Source organism: Geotrypetes seraphini, chromosome 7 (assembly GCF_902459505.1).
Source record: "Geotrypetes seraphini chromosome 7, aGeoSer1.1, whole genome shotgun sequence".
Classification (NCBI taxonomy): domain Eukaryota; kingdom Metazoa; phylum Chordata; class Amphibia; order Gymnophiona; family Dermophiidae; genus Geotrypetes; species Geotrypetes seraphini.
This window is the reverse complement of record NC_047090.1, coordinates 163,320,952-163,340,658: the sequence shown is the minus strand read 5'-3', so window position 1 is coordinate 163,340,658 and position 19,707 is coordinate 163,320,952. Positions and strand designations below refer to the sequence as shown.

General features: G+C 43.4%; 2 protein-coding genes across 4 annotated transcripts in view; one reads left to right on the top strand and one right to left on the bottom strand.

Annotated features, from left to right (window-relative positions):
* Nucleotides 1-7,029, top strand: part of WDR25 (WD repeat domain 25) — a 260,069-nt gene extending 253,040 nt beyond the window's left edge. Inside the window, exon 8 of the mRNA XM_033951544.1 lies at nt 6,379-7,029. The gene's annotated coding sequence lies outside the window, so the exon portion shown is untranslated. The remainder of the gene's footprint in view (nt 1-6,378) is intronic.
* BEGAIN (brain enriched guanylate kinase associated) overlaps nt 1-19,707 on the bottom strand; it is a 205,462-nt gene that overhangs the window by 52,079 nt on the left and 133,676 nt on the right. The gene's annotated exons all lie outside the window — the stretch shown is intronic.

Below are 19,707 nucleotides of genomic sequence, written 5' to 3'. Positions count from 1 at the left end.
CTTGTGCAGATGAGGACAGAACTTGCAGGAATGGGGCAGGGACAGGAAAAGAACTCGTCAGGACGGGAAAATGAATTCCTGTGGGGACGGGGAAAAATTTGTCCCTGTGTCATTCTCTAATGTGGGCGTTCCCTTCTGAGTATTGCAAGGACTGCTTGTTTTAATTCTAATAAGTGCCTTGTAATACATTTGCATCGGGTTCTCGGTGGCTGTTACCATGATTGGTAGAAGCCCCTGAGAACCCTTCTGAGCTTCGGAGGCTGAGCTACCTTACAAGTAAGACTGGCTACAATCAGGCTTTTGAGAATCTCTCCCCCAAATCTGCTCAGATGGCTGCCTCTGGGATGTATAAGCCTTTTGATAGTTTCAGACTGCAATGGAAATATGTACTTTTACACAGCTTCTAAATGTATATTTCTTTCCATCTTTTCTTCATATAACAGAGGGCTCTGGATCACTAGCTAATTAGGGCAGCCATCTGTTGAAACACCCTTCCAGAAACACTTTATTCATAAGTTCCTTAAAAAGATTCAACGCTTGGAGTTGGTTGTCACATTCTTAGCACTGTGTGATTTCGTATAAATATACCAGCTTCGTTGCTATTCAGTGTGTGTGTGTGCGCTATTGCGGAGGAAAGGGTTGTCTTAAATTTTGTCTGCTGTTTTCGGCAGTGAATGGAAATCATAATTCACGCTGCTGTGTGGAAACATTAAACTGACAGTTTCAGTCTTGCGTTAATTACTAAAGTGCAAAGGACCTGATATTTATCTATTCAGATTTGTATGATGCCTGATCAAATATACTATGTGCTACTGGCAATTTCCGAAACACTGAACAATAAAAGTGCAATAAAACATGTAACATTCAAAGGCAATACAGTGTTTCCCCGTGAATTCATGGTTCGCGAATCGCGGTCTCGCTCATTTGCGGTCTGCTCTGACCGCCTCGTCGTGTCAAGGTCGCTCCTGATTGGTGCAGCCCGACTTTACTACAGGAAAAGGCGGTCGGAGCAGACCGTGAATGATTTTCTTCACCCACTGGTGCTCCAGCTGCCCTCTCCTGCCTTTTGACAAGTGGAAAAACTGCATTTGTGGTTTTTTTGAAATTCGTGGGGGTTCCTGGAATGGAACCCCTGTGAATTTCGGGGGAGTACTGTAGTTCATTAATAAGCAGATATATCCAGCAGGTCACTTAAAGTGCTTATAGGACCGTCAGAGGTTATTTCTCAAAGCTGCGTTTGAATGAGAATATTTAACACATTGATAGTCATCAGTCCAACACTTTATTCTCATTCAAACGCAGCTTTGAGAAATCACCTCTGACGGTCCTATAAGCACTTTAGTGATCTGTTCGACTCGTATACCTGCTTATTAATCAACTATAGTTTTGACATATATCCACAAGCTATTATCAAAATAAGTGCCTACTGCTTCCCATTCAGACGCAAAACATTTCAAGTAGTCATAAAACACAGGATATAGGAAAATTAGCCCCAAAGCTAAAACAAACAAAATATGAAAAAAAATAAAAAAAATGTATATGCACCATAAGTAAAATAAACCAAACAACTGTTGCATTACAAAATAAGGAAACTACCACAACAGAACCAATCTACACACACACACACACACACATAGCGAACCAAACACAGGGGAGAGGACAAGAGGGAGAGAGTGGCCTAGTGGTTAGAGCCACTGCTTCAGTACCCTGAGGTTGCAAGTTTAATCCTAGCCTGCTCCTTGTGACTCTAGGCAAGTCACTTAGGCCCAGATTCACTAAAGATAGCGATTCAATCGCTGTTGGCCGATTCCTGGCCGATTTTAAAACAGCAATTGATTCACTATCTTTTTTGTATGCAAATGATTTGCATGGAGGTGCCAAAGCAATGGCTAATCAGGGACTTTCTTAGGCTATTCCCTAAGGAAGTCCCTGATTGGCTCAGGCGCCTCAGGCCCCTCCCGAGGGAGGAGCCCGAGGCGCCTGAGCCAATCAGGGCCATAGGCTCTTCCCCGTGCATCACATATGCACCGGGGTGGGGCCTCAGATGCGGCGCTGGAGTCATAGGAGCAGGAGGGACTGAGCCCTCTTACAGGTATGGGGAGGAGGTGAGGAACAGGGAGGGGGTGTCCGGTGGCAGGAGAGAGTCGGCATCCCTCCTGCTGTTTCTTTTTTGGGGGGGAGGAGTCAGGAGTGGGCCCAATGGCAGGAGGGAGTGGGAATCCCTACGGCCATAATTTTCAAGTGGCGGTGGCGGGCATTGGTGGGGGGGATTTTTTTTTTTTGTTCGGGGAGAGAGGGGAAAGGGGGGTTCTTGGTCAGGAGGGGGAGGGCTTTTTTTTAAAAAAAAAAAAGTTAAATCAGGCTGATATTTTGTGTGTGTGATACATGCAAAATATCAGTGCCATTAAAAAAATTTTTTTTTAAACCAGGCAGTCCTGTCAATAACATAGTTACAGATCTGCAGCAGACAATCGTAAAACTCGATGCAAAATAGCCAAGCAATTGTTAGTGAATCAATCGCTTGGCTATTTTGCATGGGGTTTTGCTAATTTGCATGGGTTGGATCGGATCGGATAGGAGATTGATTGGGCAGCAGTTTAGTGAATTGGGTCGGGGAACGATCACAATACCAGTAAAACTGGTTTTGCGATCGTCGGTACAGGATCGGAAGGTTTAGTGAATCTAGTAGCCCCAAAATCCCTCCATTGCTTCAGGTACCAAAGTTAGATTGTGAGCTTGCTGGGACAGATAGGGGAAATACTTAAAAGAGTATCTGATTACTATTCGAAGTATTGTAAACTGCTTTGGGTTAATAAATCCACATTGGAAAAGTTTGCACTGGCTACCGATGGAGTAAAGAATTCAATTCAAAGTGTACATCAAATAGTATATCACAATGTACCACTTTGGTTTAATCTTTGGGATATTTACAAACCTCTGAAGGCATTGCGCTCTGAGGGGGAAATGAAATTGGTAGTCCTGATATGTAAGATATGTGGCAACTCAACTTCAAATGTTTTTTATATTGCTGGAATATCATATTGGAACAAGCTTACCGGGCAACTAAGATTATGTGCAGATCACTACAGCTTTAAGAAGATGTTGAAAACCAAGCTGTTTGTAGATACTTACTTTTGATCTGTCTTTCCTAACGTTGTTTGGGCATTTTTGTAACATTTTTAAAAATACGTTACTGAAGAATATGTAGGGTTTTTTTTTTCATACATGTTGATATTATTTTGAAGAATGGATTTGTATTGTTTTTGGTTTTGATCTATGCATGTTTTTTTGGAAACTGCTGTGACTCCAGACGGTCTATTAAGTTTTTATTTTTTTAATTTTATTTTTATTCAGATTTTACATTTTAGACAAGCACTTCAACTTGAATATAGATTAAAACTAAAATACAGGGAGCATGGATGGTATCCCCATCCAAGGAATTATTGAAAGTAAAATTTTACATTCATTATTTTGTCCACAATGATCCAAGACCTAAGCAAACAACAAAAAATGGAAATCACACAAATCATTTATCAGGACATAATAGAAATAAGAGAGACCGCTGTCGGATTCACCATTGGTCCTATGGTTACTCCTCCCCCCCCCCCTTCCTTAGCCACAATAAATTGTAACAACTGTTTGGGTCTATTAAGTTTTTAAATAAATAAATATGCAAGAGTTAAAAAAATAGCAGTTTTTATTATACTTCCTTGCTTTGGTAAAAGCCTTCTGTGATTTCTGAATGTGAATGAAGATTTGTACACTTTTGATGATATTTGATGTAAGTCAGGGGTGTCAAAGTCCCTCCTCGAGGGCCGCAATCCAGTCGGGTTTTTGGGATTTCCCCAATGAATATGCATGAGATCTATTTGCATGCACTGCTTTCAATGCATATTCATTGGGGAAATCCTGAAAACCCGACTGGATTATGGCTCTCGAGGACCGGAGTTCCCTACCCCTGCCCTAAACCAACCTTGACTAAATTGCCTCGTATGCTATTGCGGGATCCACCCCCGATGATTTATAAAGAGTTGTTAAAACCCTCATATTGTTGTAATAAGTTGTTGTTTTGATGATGCAATTAGTCCCAACTTGAATGTTAGATTTCATACTATTGTAAAACGTCTGTGCCCTTATCGATAAAGTTGTCTTATCAATCATTTTGTTGATGTAATTAGTCCCAACACTTATGTTAGATTTTTCATATTGTATATAGAAATTGCCCTACTACTGTATGAAGACTGTACCCATATCGTTAGAATTGCTTTAGCCTCATTTAATGCCCTTACTCCAGCTACCTTGTCGCTAACTCAAAATATGCATGTCTTATCCTTAATGAAGACTTTACTCCAATTATCTTATCGCTAACCTAAATTCTGGATGTAAACTTGTAACCCATTCTGGGCTCTTTTGGGAGGACGGGCTAAAACACTGAATAAATACATAAGATGCATATGCAAATAAATTGGATAATGAGCTCTGAACCATCAATAATTAGGTGCTAGCAACCAATTATTGATGTTAATTGGCATTCAATAAAATTTACATGCACATCTGGAGGTGCTCTAATCTATAAGGCACAGCTCCTAACTCCCATGACATGTGTCTCATATGTTCCCATGACATGTGTTCACGGTTGTATTCTCTGGCCTGCATTCATTTATAGAACAGGCCAGTGATGTAGCTATGGATGGGCCTAGGTAGGCCCAGGCCCACCCAGCGACAGCACCACATTGCCTCACAAAGCTTAACCCCCCTCTTACCATCCCCTCCCTAACTCCAGATCCTACTTTTCCCTCTCTTGGAAACCTTCTCTGATCTAACGTTGTAACCCTTCTTCCATAACTCTTTTTGTAATCCGCTTTGAACCGAAAGGTAATGGCGGAATAGAAATCTGTAATGTAATGTAATTGCCCTCTCCTACTCTCAACTGTGCTCCCAGCATCTGCTCTCCTGTTTCCGAAAGCCCTTTTGTAAATATGCCTCTCTGCCACTTCCCACCCTCACTGATGTCATTTCCTGTTTCCTGTCTGACAGGATGCAGCAGAGGTAAGTCTGGATGGCCTGCCCCAACAACAAAAGTGAAACTCTGCTGGCACTGGTGATGCCTGTAAGGTACACCAGGGAGGGACGGGGTTCAGGGATAAGAGGACAGATGCTGAGAAGCTATGGAGTTCAGAGGTGGGGAGATGCCAGATGCAGGGTAGGTGTAAAAACTAGAGCTGCACATTTAACATGTTAATAATGCGATTAATGCATTAAATAGACAATGTGCATTAAAAACGCAGGCCCCTTACCTCCTCAGCGCCGTCTGCCACCACCACCTGCCTCCACCTGCAGCTGCCCACAATCTGCCTCCACCTGTCACCACAAGCCATGGTCCACTATATATCTACCTCCATCTTTCTCACGGAACAGCTGATGTAATTTTCTGTTTTGTGTAGCAAGGATTGGAGAGACCGCGAGAGATTGGAGCCGGCTAGCCTGCCTGCAGTGCTCTGCTTTAATTGCTAGCACTACTGGCAGGCTATGAAAGGTGAGAGGGATCTGAATACAGGGGGAAGGAGGAAAGAAAGAGAGAGAGACCTGACCACGAGGGGTAGGGAGGGAGAAGAGAGATACCCAATCATGGAGGGAGGGAGGGAGGGAGAAATACCTGACCACAGGGGGAGGGAGGGAGGAGAGAGAGACCTGACCACCCGGACGGGGAGTATAGGAGTTAAGGAGGGAGGAAGGAGAGAGACACTCGACCATGGAGGGAGGGAGAAGAAAGATACCTAACCAAGGGGGAGGGAGGAAGGAGAGAGAGATGCCTGACTGCAGGTGCGAGGGAGGGATAAAGAGGTACCTGGCCATGTTGGAAGGGGGAGGGAGGAGAGAGATAACCATGGGAGGAGGGAGGGAACGGGTAGGAACACAGGAAGATTTGCTGGGAGAAAGAGGAGCAGATGGGGGGAAGGTAAGGACCAGATTCTGGAAATGGGGATGGAAAAAACAAGGAAAATGGTGACAGGAAAGGATAGGAATGGTGAGTACAGAGTGGTGATGAGAGAGAGGGGGATTCCCATGGAAGGGAAAGGGAGATGATGGTGCCTATGAATGGCAGGGAAGAGAAGAAAAGAGATGGATGCCCTCCTGTCCGATGAGAAAAGGCAGGGGGGCATAACAGGGTGGGGATGGGTGGAATTGGGTGGGCCTGATTTTCCATTTGGAAAATCTGATAACCCTAATTGATGGTTACATTAAAGCACAACCTCTCATAAAACACACTCTCAAAAAGAAAAGCATTTCATTTGCAGTTAGTGTGCACTAACATCCGAGTTAACTCCAAATCCCAATGGCCTTTAATAAACATGCCCCTAATTTTCTTTATTTCAGCTGGTGGACATTTTGAATATCCCCGGTCCTGCCTGATGTTCTCGGCTCCTTTTTACATCGACGTCGGAGAGCCCTGATGTCCTGCGTTGAAGTTTGTCATTCCTTCCTGTTCCTCCATTTTGGGTTTTTTCATCGATCCTTCAGTCAACTTTCCATCAGACTTAGGGTTGCCATATTTTACATAGGAAATCCAGACTTTGGTGTGAAAGTACAGACTTGGGTTTTGAATAGCCTGTCTGGGAGCCCGGACAGTCCTTTATAAAGCGGACGTGTCCGAGTTTTCCTGAACATCTGGTAACCCTAATCAGCCTGGAATGAAGCTTGGATTTTTTTTTCTACCGACTGGACTTTGCTTATTGAAGAGGCCTGAGTTGGCGTATACTACGTAGAAGCATTAGCAGGGCGTGACAGAGACCTTCCTAGTTTTGATCAGAGGGTCTTATATACATGCAAACACATTTAAAACTTTGAAAAAGCCAAGATAATAAACAAAAGATCAGGAAACCGATATATAGCATAGGAAAAGGGGAATTCACTATTTGTGTTAGGTAGGCCAGAATCATAGAGGAAATCAGGTAAAGAACTCCCATCTTGGTTCTCTGCTTTTCTTTGTCCTCTCTGTGTCTTTGTTCAGCTTCCCGCCTTGAGCCTCATGGGCAAATTGATAACAGATGTGCTTGAGCTGGTTAGGAAGAGCATATTATATTATATTATATTATATTATATTTTCTGGTCCAGCAGATTTCCTCTGCCGCATCTCTGATGACATCATCAGAGATGCCGGCAGAGGAAATCAGAGCATGGGAAGGCCGCAAAGCAGCGTCTTTAGTGTGATGCGGCCGCTGCTGGAGCCGGGAGGTTTGTGCGTCTCACGGTGGGAGCGTCAATGGGGGTTTGTGTGCACCAGGAAAGGGTGCACGGGGGAGGGGACGACAATGGCGGCGAACTTACAGTGAGGGAGGGAGTCAAAGCGCGCATGCGCACTCTTGCCTGCCAGGGACCTACAGATCATGAAAAATGGAACCACGCAGGTAAGTGTGCGCAAGCGTGCTTAGGGTTTTATTATATTAGATATATAAGATGTAAGAAACTCTAAGAAGAAATCCTTAGGCAACATCTGGAAATGGTTAGATTAAAGCCAGGAACACTGTTACCAGGGAAACCCTCTGACCTCTAGTATAGGAAGGGATCTGGGTCTTCTGTGTGTGTGTCAGTGAAACTTGAAACTGTCAGTTTTCCAAAGCAAGTTTGTTGTCTGACACAGAAAGCAGTTTTGGATTCAAAGTTTCTTTGGCTATGTTATAAAATGTTTATGCATATTCAGAAATTAATGTAAACAAAAATATGACTTTAAATAACTATGTCTTTGAGTTTGAAAAACTTGTGAAGGAATTTCTTTTGTCCAAATCTAAGGACAGCCTCTGTTAATGGATTGGCTGACAAATAATGATGTCATGCAAGACAAAAGTTACATATTGGGGAGCAACGAATTATCAGGTTGAGGTCGTTGTCAGGAAGGCCAGCGTTTGGCATCTGTAAAGATCTCCCGGTGACGTAATAATCTTTTGAGAATTAATATGAATAATTAATAAACAATAATGTTTTGGAACCTTTTACGCCATGTGCCATTTGTCATGTACTTTTTACCCACCTATGAGCAAACCTGGCTGCTCATTATTTTATTTTGTTTTTTACTCTGTTGGGTTATGTTCTGATTTCTTGCATTCCTGTTTTATTTCCTTAGGGCTTCTTTTACAAAAGTGTGCTAGCGTTTTTAGTGCACGCACCGGATTAGCGCCCTCTACCCGAAAAACTACGGCCTGCTCAAGGAGGCGGTAGCGGCTAGTGCACAGCATTTTAGTGTGCACTATTCCCCGTGTTAAGGCCCTAATGTACCTTTGTTAAAGGAGCCCTTAATTTCTATTTTTTTTTTGCTTGTTTTTTGCTGAATATATACATATTTATAATATTTTTTCATTTTCTGTATTTCATTAGGCCCTGTAGTTTAGAATGTGAGCCCGCTTAGGACAGAGAGGGAAGTTTTTTTCAACGTGCCTTAAGACTATAAGCGGAATAGAAATGTTATCAATAAATAAAGTGGCAAAAGAAAAGGAAGAGCGACTGAAACATATGAAAGCGAGGTTTGAGTCGTTCAGTCTAGCGACTTTCATTTTCACAGCGAATAGGAGCACCAGATAATTACAAATCCCAAAGGGTTATATTGATTCTCTTTCAGAAAGTAAATTGGAGATTTGGTGATTTATAGGTGGAGATAGTGAATTTAACGTACTGCTTTCCTGGTAAAGAGAACGTGTGCTGATGTTTTATTTGCACCGTTATAATAAATCACAGTAAGTACGGGAGAAACTTAAAAAGAGAGACCGTCAATTAGTTCACTGGAAAGATGTACAAAAGTTGAAGGGCTTCAGGGCTGTAGGCTGATTTGTTTTGGCAACGTTTGATGACAGATGTCATTTTAGAAGCCCTATGCTACAATTCTACATGTAAATGCTGGCGTTCCACCACCCCCTCCCCCGTTTCTATATACCACGACTAAAGTTGCACATGCAAATCTGGGTGCATTCCAATTTGGCACACACAACTTAATTAGTTAACAAGCCAGTCTGTGATAATTATTGCCAATTAACAAGCAATTGTTGGCACTAATTAGAATTTATGTGCACAAATTTCTAATTGTATGCTATAAATTGCTGTATGTAAATTCTAGTGGGCAGATCTCAAAAGGGGTCATGGCTAGGGCAGAGGCATGGGGGGGGGGGGGGGGGGGGTCACGGACCTTCCTAAAAGTTAGGTGCACTGTTATAGAATATTATTATTTATTATTAGGTTTCTTTATATACCGCCTATCAAGGTTATCTAAGCGGTTTTACAATCAGGTACTCAAGCATTTTCTCTATCTGTCCCAGTGGACTCACAGTCTATCTAATGTACCTGGGGCTATGGAGGACTGAGTGACTTGCTCAGGGACCCAAGGAGCAGTGCGGGATTCGAACCCACAACCCCAGGATGCTGAGGCTATAGCTCCAACCACTGCACCACACACTCCTCCACACGCCTGATCTGTGTACAATTTAGGCACAGTTATTTATGCCTGGTTTTCACTGGTGTAAATGGCCGCCCCTAAATTTTATTCACGTGGCTGGGCGGTATGGGCCAGATTCTGCCACAGCTGCCGAAAGTTAGACGTCCGTAGTTGCCTTACCGCCGCCTAACTTAATTGGTTCAATTGTCTTTAATCGAAGCGAACATTGATTGTTTCGTGTACAAGCAAGTCAACGTTTCATTAAAAAAGATGGTGCTTCCACACATGGTGCTGGAACGGCGACTATGGAGGCACCTCCTGGCGCCTAAGAATAAAATAGGTGTGGTTAATTTTGGAAGTACCCTTAGGCATTGGGAGGAGCCTCTGTAGTCGCGATTCTCATCACAGACAGGCGCTGGAAATGTAAGCCTTGAATGTAAGCCAGTGGCCTGCTTTTCAAGTGTCTATCTGTGACGTGGCTGCGATTCTAGAAATGGTGCCATCATGTGACAGACACATGACCAGCTCTGCTTTTGTGAACGGCGCCATTTATAAAATCCTGGCCTATGTGTATTCTAAAAACCACACCTAACTCTGGATGCAGTTTGTAGAATAGCAGTAGGTGCTGATTTTTCAGGTGACATACAGTTCCCCCCCCCAAAAAAAAGCATGCACATATAAATACTAATTTTAACATGCATCAGTTTACAGGTAGCATTAGCACAGAATGCACCGATTCAGAGGGGGCATGTTCTGGGTGAGGTCTGGGCAGCCCAAAAATATTCACAATGGGAATGCATTTGGCTTTTTGGGGTTTTTTTTTAAATGGCCCCTTCATTGTTTAACGTAATTCAAAAGAGAGGAAGTGTCTAAATCGTTAAGTGTGAAGTGGTCAAATGAATAGAGCACAACATAGACCTCAAAATCCATAGGATGAAAGCTCAAGAAGTAAAAACGTCACCAAAGAGCATTGGTGACCATCACAGGTCCGCTCCGGGAAACCAAACCAGAGGGTAAAAACTCCTACAATAGAGGAGAAAACCCCACTCTGGCAAAAAAACAAAAACAAACCACAAACCCCGTACTTATAAATAAGTGCTTAAAATATATTCAGTGGCCACCAAACACCCAACCAAAACCTACAAGCTACTAAGAAGGGGGAAACAAATGACAACAGAGCAGGGAAACCCATAATGCTGCCTCATTAATAATAATAATAATAATAATAACTTTATTCTTGTATATTGCCATACCAGCAGTTCTAGGCGGTTCACATAAAAGAGAAACTGGACAAACAGTGAAAATACAATGATGTTAAAAATACAGGAAATACATTAAAATAAAGCAATCATGTCATGTGACAAGTTTATCAAACAAATTGTTCTTAACCAGTTTCTTAAACGAACAATAGGACAAAGCCTGAGAGGTAGTTACACCTAACCACGGGCTCCTTTTACTAAGCTACGTTAGGGCTTTAACGCACGGAATAGCGCGTGCTACATTGCCGCACGTGCAAGACCTTAACGCCAGCATTGGGCTGGCGTTAGGTCTAGAAGCGTAGCGCGTGGTAATTTCCTGTGTGCGCTAAAAACGCTAGCGTGCCTTAGTAAAAGGAGACCCAAGTGTGCATTTTGCCAGCCTGAGATGCAAGTGTCCTATCCAGAAAAGTCTTATATCGACACGATTTTAAATTCGGGTAGGCAAATACAGTGGAACCTTGGTTTACGAGCATAATTTGTTCCAGAAGCATGCTCGTAAACCAAATTGCTCGTATATCAAAGTGAGTTTCCCCATAGGAAGTAAGGGAAACTTCCTTGGGGACCTGTTGATCTTAGGTTAAATTTCAGTTGCACAAGTTTGTAGCAGAAAATCTTACCACCTCTAGGTAAGCATTTCCCTACCAGTAAGCACTGGCTAATCTATACATATAAAATCGGATGTATGTATGTATGTGCCGCGATCACGCAAAAACGGCTTGACCGATTTGAACGAAACTTGGTATGCAGATCCCTCACTACCCGGTATGATATGTTCTGGGGGTCTCGTGGCCCACCTGCACACGTGGGCGGAGCTACAAACAGATAATCAGATTTCACCCATTCATGTCAATGGAAAAAATGTAAAGAGCTGCCAACGCAAAAACGGCTTGCCCGATTTGAACGAAACTTGGTATGCCGATCCCTCACTACCTGGGGTGATATGTTCTGGGGGTCTCGCGGCCCACCTGCACACGTGGGCGGAGCTACAAACAGAAAATCAGATTTTACCCATTCATGTCAATGGAAAAAATGTAAAAAGCTGCCATTCTCACAGTAATTCAAAAACGGCTTGACCGATTTGAACGAAACTTGGTATGCAGATCCCTCACTACCTGGGGTGATATGTTCTGGGGGTCTCGCGGCCCACAACTCTATGTTGCTTGCTCAAGGGTGGGTTCACCCAAGAATTTATATGTTCTTGCTCCTGGAGGTGAAACTAAAATTGTTGTTTATAATCAAGTTTTGCGTTAGTTGTATTGTATTCATTTTGTCAAATATTTCACATTATAATTTGAATATATGTGTGTGTGTGTGTGTATGTATGTATGTTCCAGCATAACTCTTCAATGCATGGACAGATTTCAACCAAACTTGACATACACATTACTTACTATCTGAGGACAAACACTGTGGGGGTGGGAAGGGGGGATATGTAAAAATGATTGAAAATGACAGATTTTAGTATCTACCCCATAGTGTTTTCGGGCTCACACATGAATACTCAGCATAACTCTGAAACGCATGGAGAGATTTCAACCAAACTTGGTACACATATGACTTACTATCTGGGGAAAAATATTGTGCAGGTGGGATGGGGTAAAATACTGTGGGGGTGGGAAGGGGGTGATATGTTAAAATTATCAAAAGCGACAGATATTAATGTCCAACCCATAGTTTTCGGGCTCGCAGAGATGAATACCGACACTCCTGATGCCGTTTAAGTCTAAGTTCAGCCCCATAGAGAGGGACATTCCTTTGGGACATGTGGAGGGTAGGGGGTTGGGACATGGGGGTGGGGCATATGGGACATGTTGGGGGGGGTAACATGGGGGGTGGGACATGTGGGACATAGGGGGTGGGACATGTAGGGGGTTGGACATTTTGGGATAAATAAATATCCGGGCAACGCCGGGTAATCAGCTAGTCTATATATATAAAATCGGAGGTATGTATGTGTGTATGTATGTGTGTGTGTATGTGCCGCGATCACGCAAAAACGGCTTGACCGATTTGAACGAAATTTGGTATGCAGATCCCTCACTACCTGGGATGATATGTTCTGGGGGTCTCGCGGCCCACCTGCACACGTGGGCGGAGCTACAAACAGAAAATCAGATTTCACCCATTCATGTCAATGGAAAAAATGTAAAAAGCTTCCATTCTCACAGTAATTCAAAAAACGGCTTGACCGATTTGAACAAAACTTGGTATGCAGATCCCTCACTACCTGGGGTGATATGTTCTGGGGGTCTCGCGGCCCACCTGCACACGTGGGCGGAGCTACAAACAGAAAATCAGATTTCACCCATTCATGTCAATGGAAAAAATGTAAAAAGCTTCCATTCTCACAGTAATTCAAAAACGGCTTGACCGATTTGAACAAAACTTGGTATGCAGATCCCTCACTACCTGGGGTGATATGTTCTGGGGGTCTCGCGGCCCACCTGCACACGTGGGCGGAGCTACAAACAGAAAATCAGATTTTACCCATTCATGTCAATGGAAAAAATGTAAAAAGCTGCCATTCTCACAGTAATTCAAAAACGGCTTGACCGATTTGAACGAAACTTGGTATGCAGATCCCTCACTACCTGGGGTGATATGTTCTGGGGGTCTCGCGGCCCACAACTCTATGTTGCTTTCTCAAGGGTGGGTTCACCCAATAATTTATATGTTCTTGCTCCAGGAGGTGAAACTAAAATTGTTGTTTATAATCATGTTTTGCGTTAGTTGTATTGTATTCATTTTGTCAAATATTTCACATTATAATTTGAATATTGTACTTTTTATTAAGCTGTAAAAAAATAATTTCATTCACCACTATAAAGTATCTTTATTTGAATCCATTTACAGTGTTATTGCTATAATTAAATACCCGTGCAATGCCGGGGCATCAGCTAGTATTTTATAAAATGCAGAGGCTTTGTAAAATACTGTGGACATTTTCCATGCCCTAACCCCAGGATGTTTTAAATTCCCATCTCCACCTTTCTGAAATGAAACTCCACATTGCCTAGCACAGGGGTGAGCAATTCCAGTCCTCAAGAGCCACAGGCAGGTCACGTTTTCAGGATATCCAAAGTAAATACGTACCAGATAGATTTGCATCTCAAGGAGGCAGTGTGTGCAGATCCATCTCATACATATTCATCGTGGATATCCTGAAAACCTAACCTGCCTGTGGCTCTCGAGGACCGGAATTGTCTCCCCCTGGCCTAGCATGTCATAGGGCATCGGAAACAGTGAAGAGCAAGTTCCTTTGGTCAACATTATACTTGTGAGAATCATGTGTACAAAACAAAAGTCATTGGATCCTTTATTCCCGGCCCTTTAGTTACACACCAACACCATCACCACAGAACCTGCAGCCTTAGAATAGGAAAGTTAAGTGCCATCGACTCATGTTCGAGTCCTAGCGACTGGATGAACATCATCAATTTTTCGTGGCAGAATACAGAAGTAGATTCCTGGGCCTTCTACGCAGTATAAAGTCAGTGTTGCAGTTGTTGTCACATCAGAAGTGATCCTCTGCCTCCAACAAGGCCCATCTGCTGCTACCCAGATGGGTGATACATCGTTAGTTTGAAATCTCCACTGACAAAACTATAAAAAGTGGATTTCTTGCTAGACCTCAAACCTCACTGGGGTGGTGTTTTCATCACTGGTCTTAGCAAATAGCATGTGCAATAAATATTATAATTAATTTTCAACAGGCTCTGCATAAATTATAAAGTGCATAGAATGCTATAAAAGTGCTATATAGTGCTCTAAAGGAAAGGCATCTTATTTATTATTTATTATTTATCTTATAAAATATCGTATTGGCTATCACTGAGCAATATTAATTATTTATGTATGTATTTAAGATATTTTTACAATGAGGAATTTTCTTTTCTGAAGAATAAGTATTTATTTATAGAAGATTCATATTTATATATGTATACTCCAATTATATTTTGCGTGTTAATACTATGTTTCTATAATCATAAAGTTCTATGACATCACAATGCAGGTGTAAAGAGCCTTAGCCAATAGGAAGAGGAAGAGATAATGGTTACTGTGGATGAGCAGACTAGATGGGCCATTTGGCCTTTATCTGCCATCATGTTTCTATGTTTCAATGTTACTAAAGTTCTATGACATCACAATGCAGGTGTAAAGAGCCTTAGCCAATAGGGAGAGGAAGAGATAATGGTTATTGTGGCTGAGCAGACTGGATGGGTCATTTGACCTTTATTTGCTTATCATGTTTCTATGCACAGTTATGATACGAGGTGAGAAAAGGTAGAGGAAGCCTGTATTTGCTGAGTCCTGGCAGTCTGACAATGGGGGTGGAAGGGACTTTTAATTAAAACACAGCACAACCAATTAAGCAGAGAAGGAAAGAGTAGATTAAGGGCCTGCTGTGCAGCAAAAAAAAAAAAAAAAAAAAAAGGCCCACAAGGCAAAAGTGAAGTTTGTGAGCTACTGGCCATTTCTTGGCAATTCAGCTTCATGATTTTATAGTTTTGTTATTTAAAAGAAATAAATATTTGTACAGTTTCATAGCTGTGTTGGTCCTGGGGAAAATAGCCTCCTTTGCACCTCAAATCGGACTACTGTGAAATCGATTCACAGATGGATTTGTACAAGGCCATTAGCTCCTCTTTTGACTATGACCTGTCATTTTCTGGGCATAATAATCATGAGTTAGGCAGCATGACGGACTGACGCAAACTGTCGTGTCTCTGTTTCGAAGCACATTTTCCAGATTCAACACACAGGGGAAATTAGGGTGTGGCCATTAAGAGGTGAAAAGGAAAAAGGGGGCCATTGTACTGCCATGCTAAAAGTGGCCTTGGTGCATGGGAAACACCTGTGCTGAGAATAGCGCTGGACACTTTTCAACGCAGCCAGTGGCATAGTGAGGGGGAGGGGCGAGGAGGGCAGTCCGCCCCGGGCAGCATCTTCCTAAGGGTGCGGCATCTCTCCTCCTCTCTGCCCCCAATTCTTCTCCTTACCGCGCGCCCCTTGTCATCCCCTGTAACTTTTTTTTTTAACTACCCTGGCGTGACGTTGCTGCCCGCGTTGTCATTGGCGCTATCTCTGATGTCACTTACCTAGGAAGTGACATCAAAGGGCGAGCTCCCACCATGCTGCTTCCACCGGAGAAGTTAAAGGGAAGGGGGGGGGCAACCGGGGTGGGGGAGAGGACAGGGTGAGCACAGCATGGTAAAAAGGCCCCTAGGAGAGCAATTTTCATTCATGAGGACAAAATGGTGCGTTAAGTGAGGAAATCAGGCCTTTGGAAATTGAAGAACCAGCAAAGGAGGAGCAAGCAGTACCTCATGGGGGTAATGCAGCGAGGTACAAATGACCAGTGACCTCCAGATGTGAACTTTTATAAAAGATTATTGTGCAGACTTCATGGGCTCGATTCACTAACCTGCCCGATTGTGACCGATCCAAGTCCGATCAATTCTGGAAGCCAGAATATTCTAATGGGGGGTGATCGGAGGCACGCCCCCATCCGCTGACAAGGATCACTAGGTAGTGATCCTGACGCATGCGCATACTTTGCCTGTAGATGGTCTGCGCATGTGTTTGCTGTCTGTTTTTTGATTTATTTTTTTTACTGGCCCGACTCACCTGCTCTCTGCCGCCGTTCCCTGCAGTGCGAGCCCGTGGTTTCAAAACCACGGGCTTGCACTGCGGGAAAGGGTGACAGAGAGCAAGTCACGGCGGAGAGCTGGGTAGCCAGAGAGAAGGTCGTGGCAGAGAGCAGGAGAGCCGGGAAGCCAGAGAGAGAGAGAGAGAGAGCCGGGAGCCAGAGAGAGTCAAGGAGGCAGAGAGCAGGTCGTGGTGGAGAGCAGGAGAGCTGGGGAGCCAGAGAGAAGGTCGTGGCAGAGAGCAGGAGAGCCGGAGATCCAGAGAGAGAGAGCTGGGAGCCAGAGAGAGAGTCAGGGAGGCAGAGAGCAGGTCGCGGTGGAGAGCAGGAGAGAGCCGGGGAGCCAGAGAGAGCATCAGGGATCCAGAGAGAGGAGTCGGGGAGGCAGAGAGCAGGTTTATTGCAGGGCTGGCAGGACAGTCTGAAAGGAGGTGAGTGACTGGTCCCCAGCAGTTACTTCTTGTTGATCGGCCAGCCCAGTCGGTGTTCAAGAAAAAAGTTTGGTGAATCACGTCCCGGTCTACTGTGCATGCAGTTTCCCCTCATTTGCATGCACGGATCGGAAATCGGATCGGCACACAGGTTAGTGAATCGGGTCGGAGGGAAATCGGGTCGCAAAGGGGTCGCAAACCAATCGGTACACGATCGGTTTGCTTAGTGAATTTTACAAATGTGTGTCTGGATTCCTGCACTGTTTGTTTGAAGGATGATGGACTGCTGATGCGGGCTTTGCTGCTGAAACACGGCCGTGTGGGGGATCCGTACAATAAAGTGAATGATTGTTTTATGGACTTGTCGTTTGCACCTCGCTTCTTTTTTCCTTGCACCTTCGGAAATTGCTCGCTCCAGGGACGGACATTGTTCAAGTTTCAAGTTTATTAGGATTTTATATACCGCCTATCAAGGTTATCTAAGCGGTTTTACAATCAGGTACTCAAGCATTTTCCCTATCTGTCCCGGTGGGCTCACAATCTATCTAGCGTACCTGGGACTATGGAGGATTAAGTGACTTGCCCAGGGTCACAAGGAGCAGTGTGGGTTTGAACCCACAACCTCAAAGTGCTGAGGCTGTAGCTTTAACCACTGCACCACTCTGTAAATCAAACTGTAGTAAAGACGAGCCAAGTATAGGACAATGAAGCCATTGTGACATCACTGATGAGGTTGGCTGTTAGGCATTGGTGGAATGAGGCATTATGATGTCACAATACCAGCTCTGGTTATCAGAGGCTGAAACTTTTCACAGTGTTTATTTGTTCAATTTTCTATACTGTTCTCCCAGGGGAGCTCAGAACAGTTTACATGAATTTATTCAGGTACTCAAGCATTTTTCCCTGTCTGTCCCGTTGGCTCACAATCTATCTAACGTACCTGGGGCTTTGGAGGATTAAGTGACTTGCCCAGGGTCACAAGGAGCAGCGTGGGGTTCCATAATACAAGTGCTTTAACCTGCACCAAGCTGATAATAATCGCTGTATTTCTGAAGTTAGTGAAGGACATCTTTGAAGGAAGAGCTGCGTATGGCTGAAAGGGGGGCAATCTATAGCACGATTTTCTCAAAGATGAAAAAAAAAAATTTGTATTCCTCTAGACTCTGCTTAGTGGAATGAAGGATGGCAATGCAGTTCAGTTCACAGAAGAGAAATGGCAAAGTATGTGATCGCTGACCTGAGCCCCTGGTGGCTGGAAATAGGGTCCTTATAAATCAAGTGACAGTGACTAACGAGAAGTATGCATAAGGCACTTTTTCTTTCTTTTCCTGGTGTCTTTAAAAACAAAAAAAGAACCTAAAATGCTGTATACTAAATCAAAATTGTTCTAGAACTGTTTTGGAAAATTAGGCCACATAGCAGCTTAACAACTTAGTTATAAGACCACAGACGCTGCAGTTTTCGCAGCTCAGTGCTTTCAACCTCATCTATTTGTTGAATTTTCTGCCCTCCCAAAAGAGAAATCATAGATGGAATTAGTGAATTAATATTCTGTGTTGCATGAAAATGAAAGCAAAATCCATCTGGCATCCTGGGAATCTACGAGAAAATGTACCTTTTATTTCTTGGCCCCATTTCTTTGGAACGATCCACTTTTAAACCTACGTTCACAGATTTCTTTACCATTTTAAAATTAGCCTAAAAACGTTTTTGTTTTCTCAAGACTTAACCTCATTTTCCAGCCTTTTCTGATTCAGGTGTTTGACTGACTGATTGGCACATGAGGGAAACACATATACGCAATGATTTATTTATTTATTTATTTATTTATTTAATGAATTCATTTTCTATCCCGTCCACCCCAAAGAGCCCAGGATGAGTTACAGGTCAACACAAACAATAGAGAGTTAACGGTAGCAAGTCAAATGTGCGCAAGACAACAGTGCGCGGACAGTTGCGCGAAGACAACTGAGCGCAACCACAATTGCACGCAAGACAATTGAATGCAAGACATACTCAGCGCAACCACAGTCGAGCGCAAGACAATTAAGAGCAAGACAATTGAGTGCAAAACAACTTAGCTCAGGACAATTGCGCACAGCGAACTACAATACATGCGCGCATGTGCAGAAAATTTTAACAACACAATCCCGCGCAAGACGTTGACATAAGGATGTAAGGAACGTCATTGTCATACGTGACTGCGTTTTGCAAGTGCATTTTTATCGCTATGGTTACCTAGCCTCTTTGTGCTGAGAATATGAGTCATGTGAATGCATTGTCTTGCGCTCAATTGTCTTGCGTGCAATTGTCATTGCGCTTAATTGCCTCCCGCTCAGTTGTCTTGTGCGCAATTGTCATTGCGCTCAATTGTCTTACGCTCAGTTGTCTTGCGCTCAGTTGTCTCACACTCAGTTGTCTTGCTCTCGATTATCTCACGCTCAGTTGTCTTGTGCGCAATTGTCATTGCGCTCAATTGTCTCGTGCTCAGTTATCTTGCATGGAATTGTCGTTGTGCTCAATTGTCTTTTCACTATTGTCCGTGTGCTTTTGTCTTGCGTGCATTTGACTATGAACCACAGTTAACAGGTTACAATTTGCCAGAGTTAAAGTGCAAGATTTTTCAATACAAGCTTTTAGTCTAATGATCGAGGATCTCGTGTCAATATACAGTACATTCTTTGTAAGCCATTGGTCATGGGTGGGGGAGTTCGGTGAAGAGGTCTGTTTTCATTGCTTTCCTAAAGTTGAGGGGTCCTTCAAGGGATCTGATCTGTGGGGGCAGTTGATTCCAGTGGCTCGGTATGAGGTGGGAGTAGGAACATCATTTGGTGGTTGGCAGTTGAAGGGAATGGCCAGAGGGCGCTTTGAGATGTAGTTCATCCTCAGAGCGAAGGGACCTGTTTATCATGTATGGACGAAGATTGGTCGTCCATACATGGCTCGGTG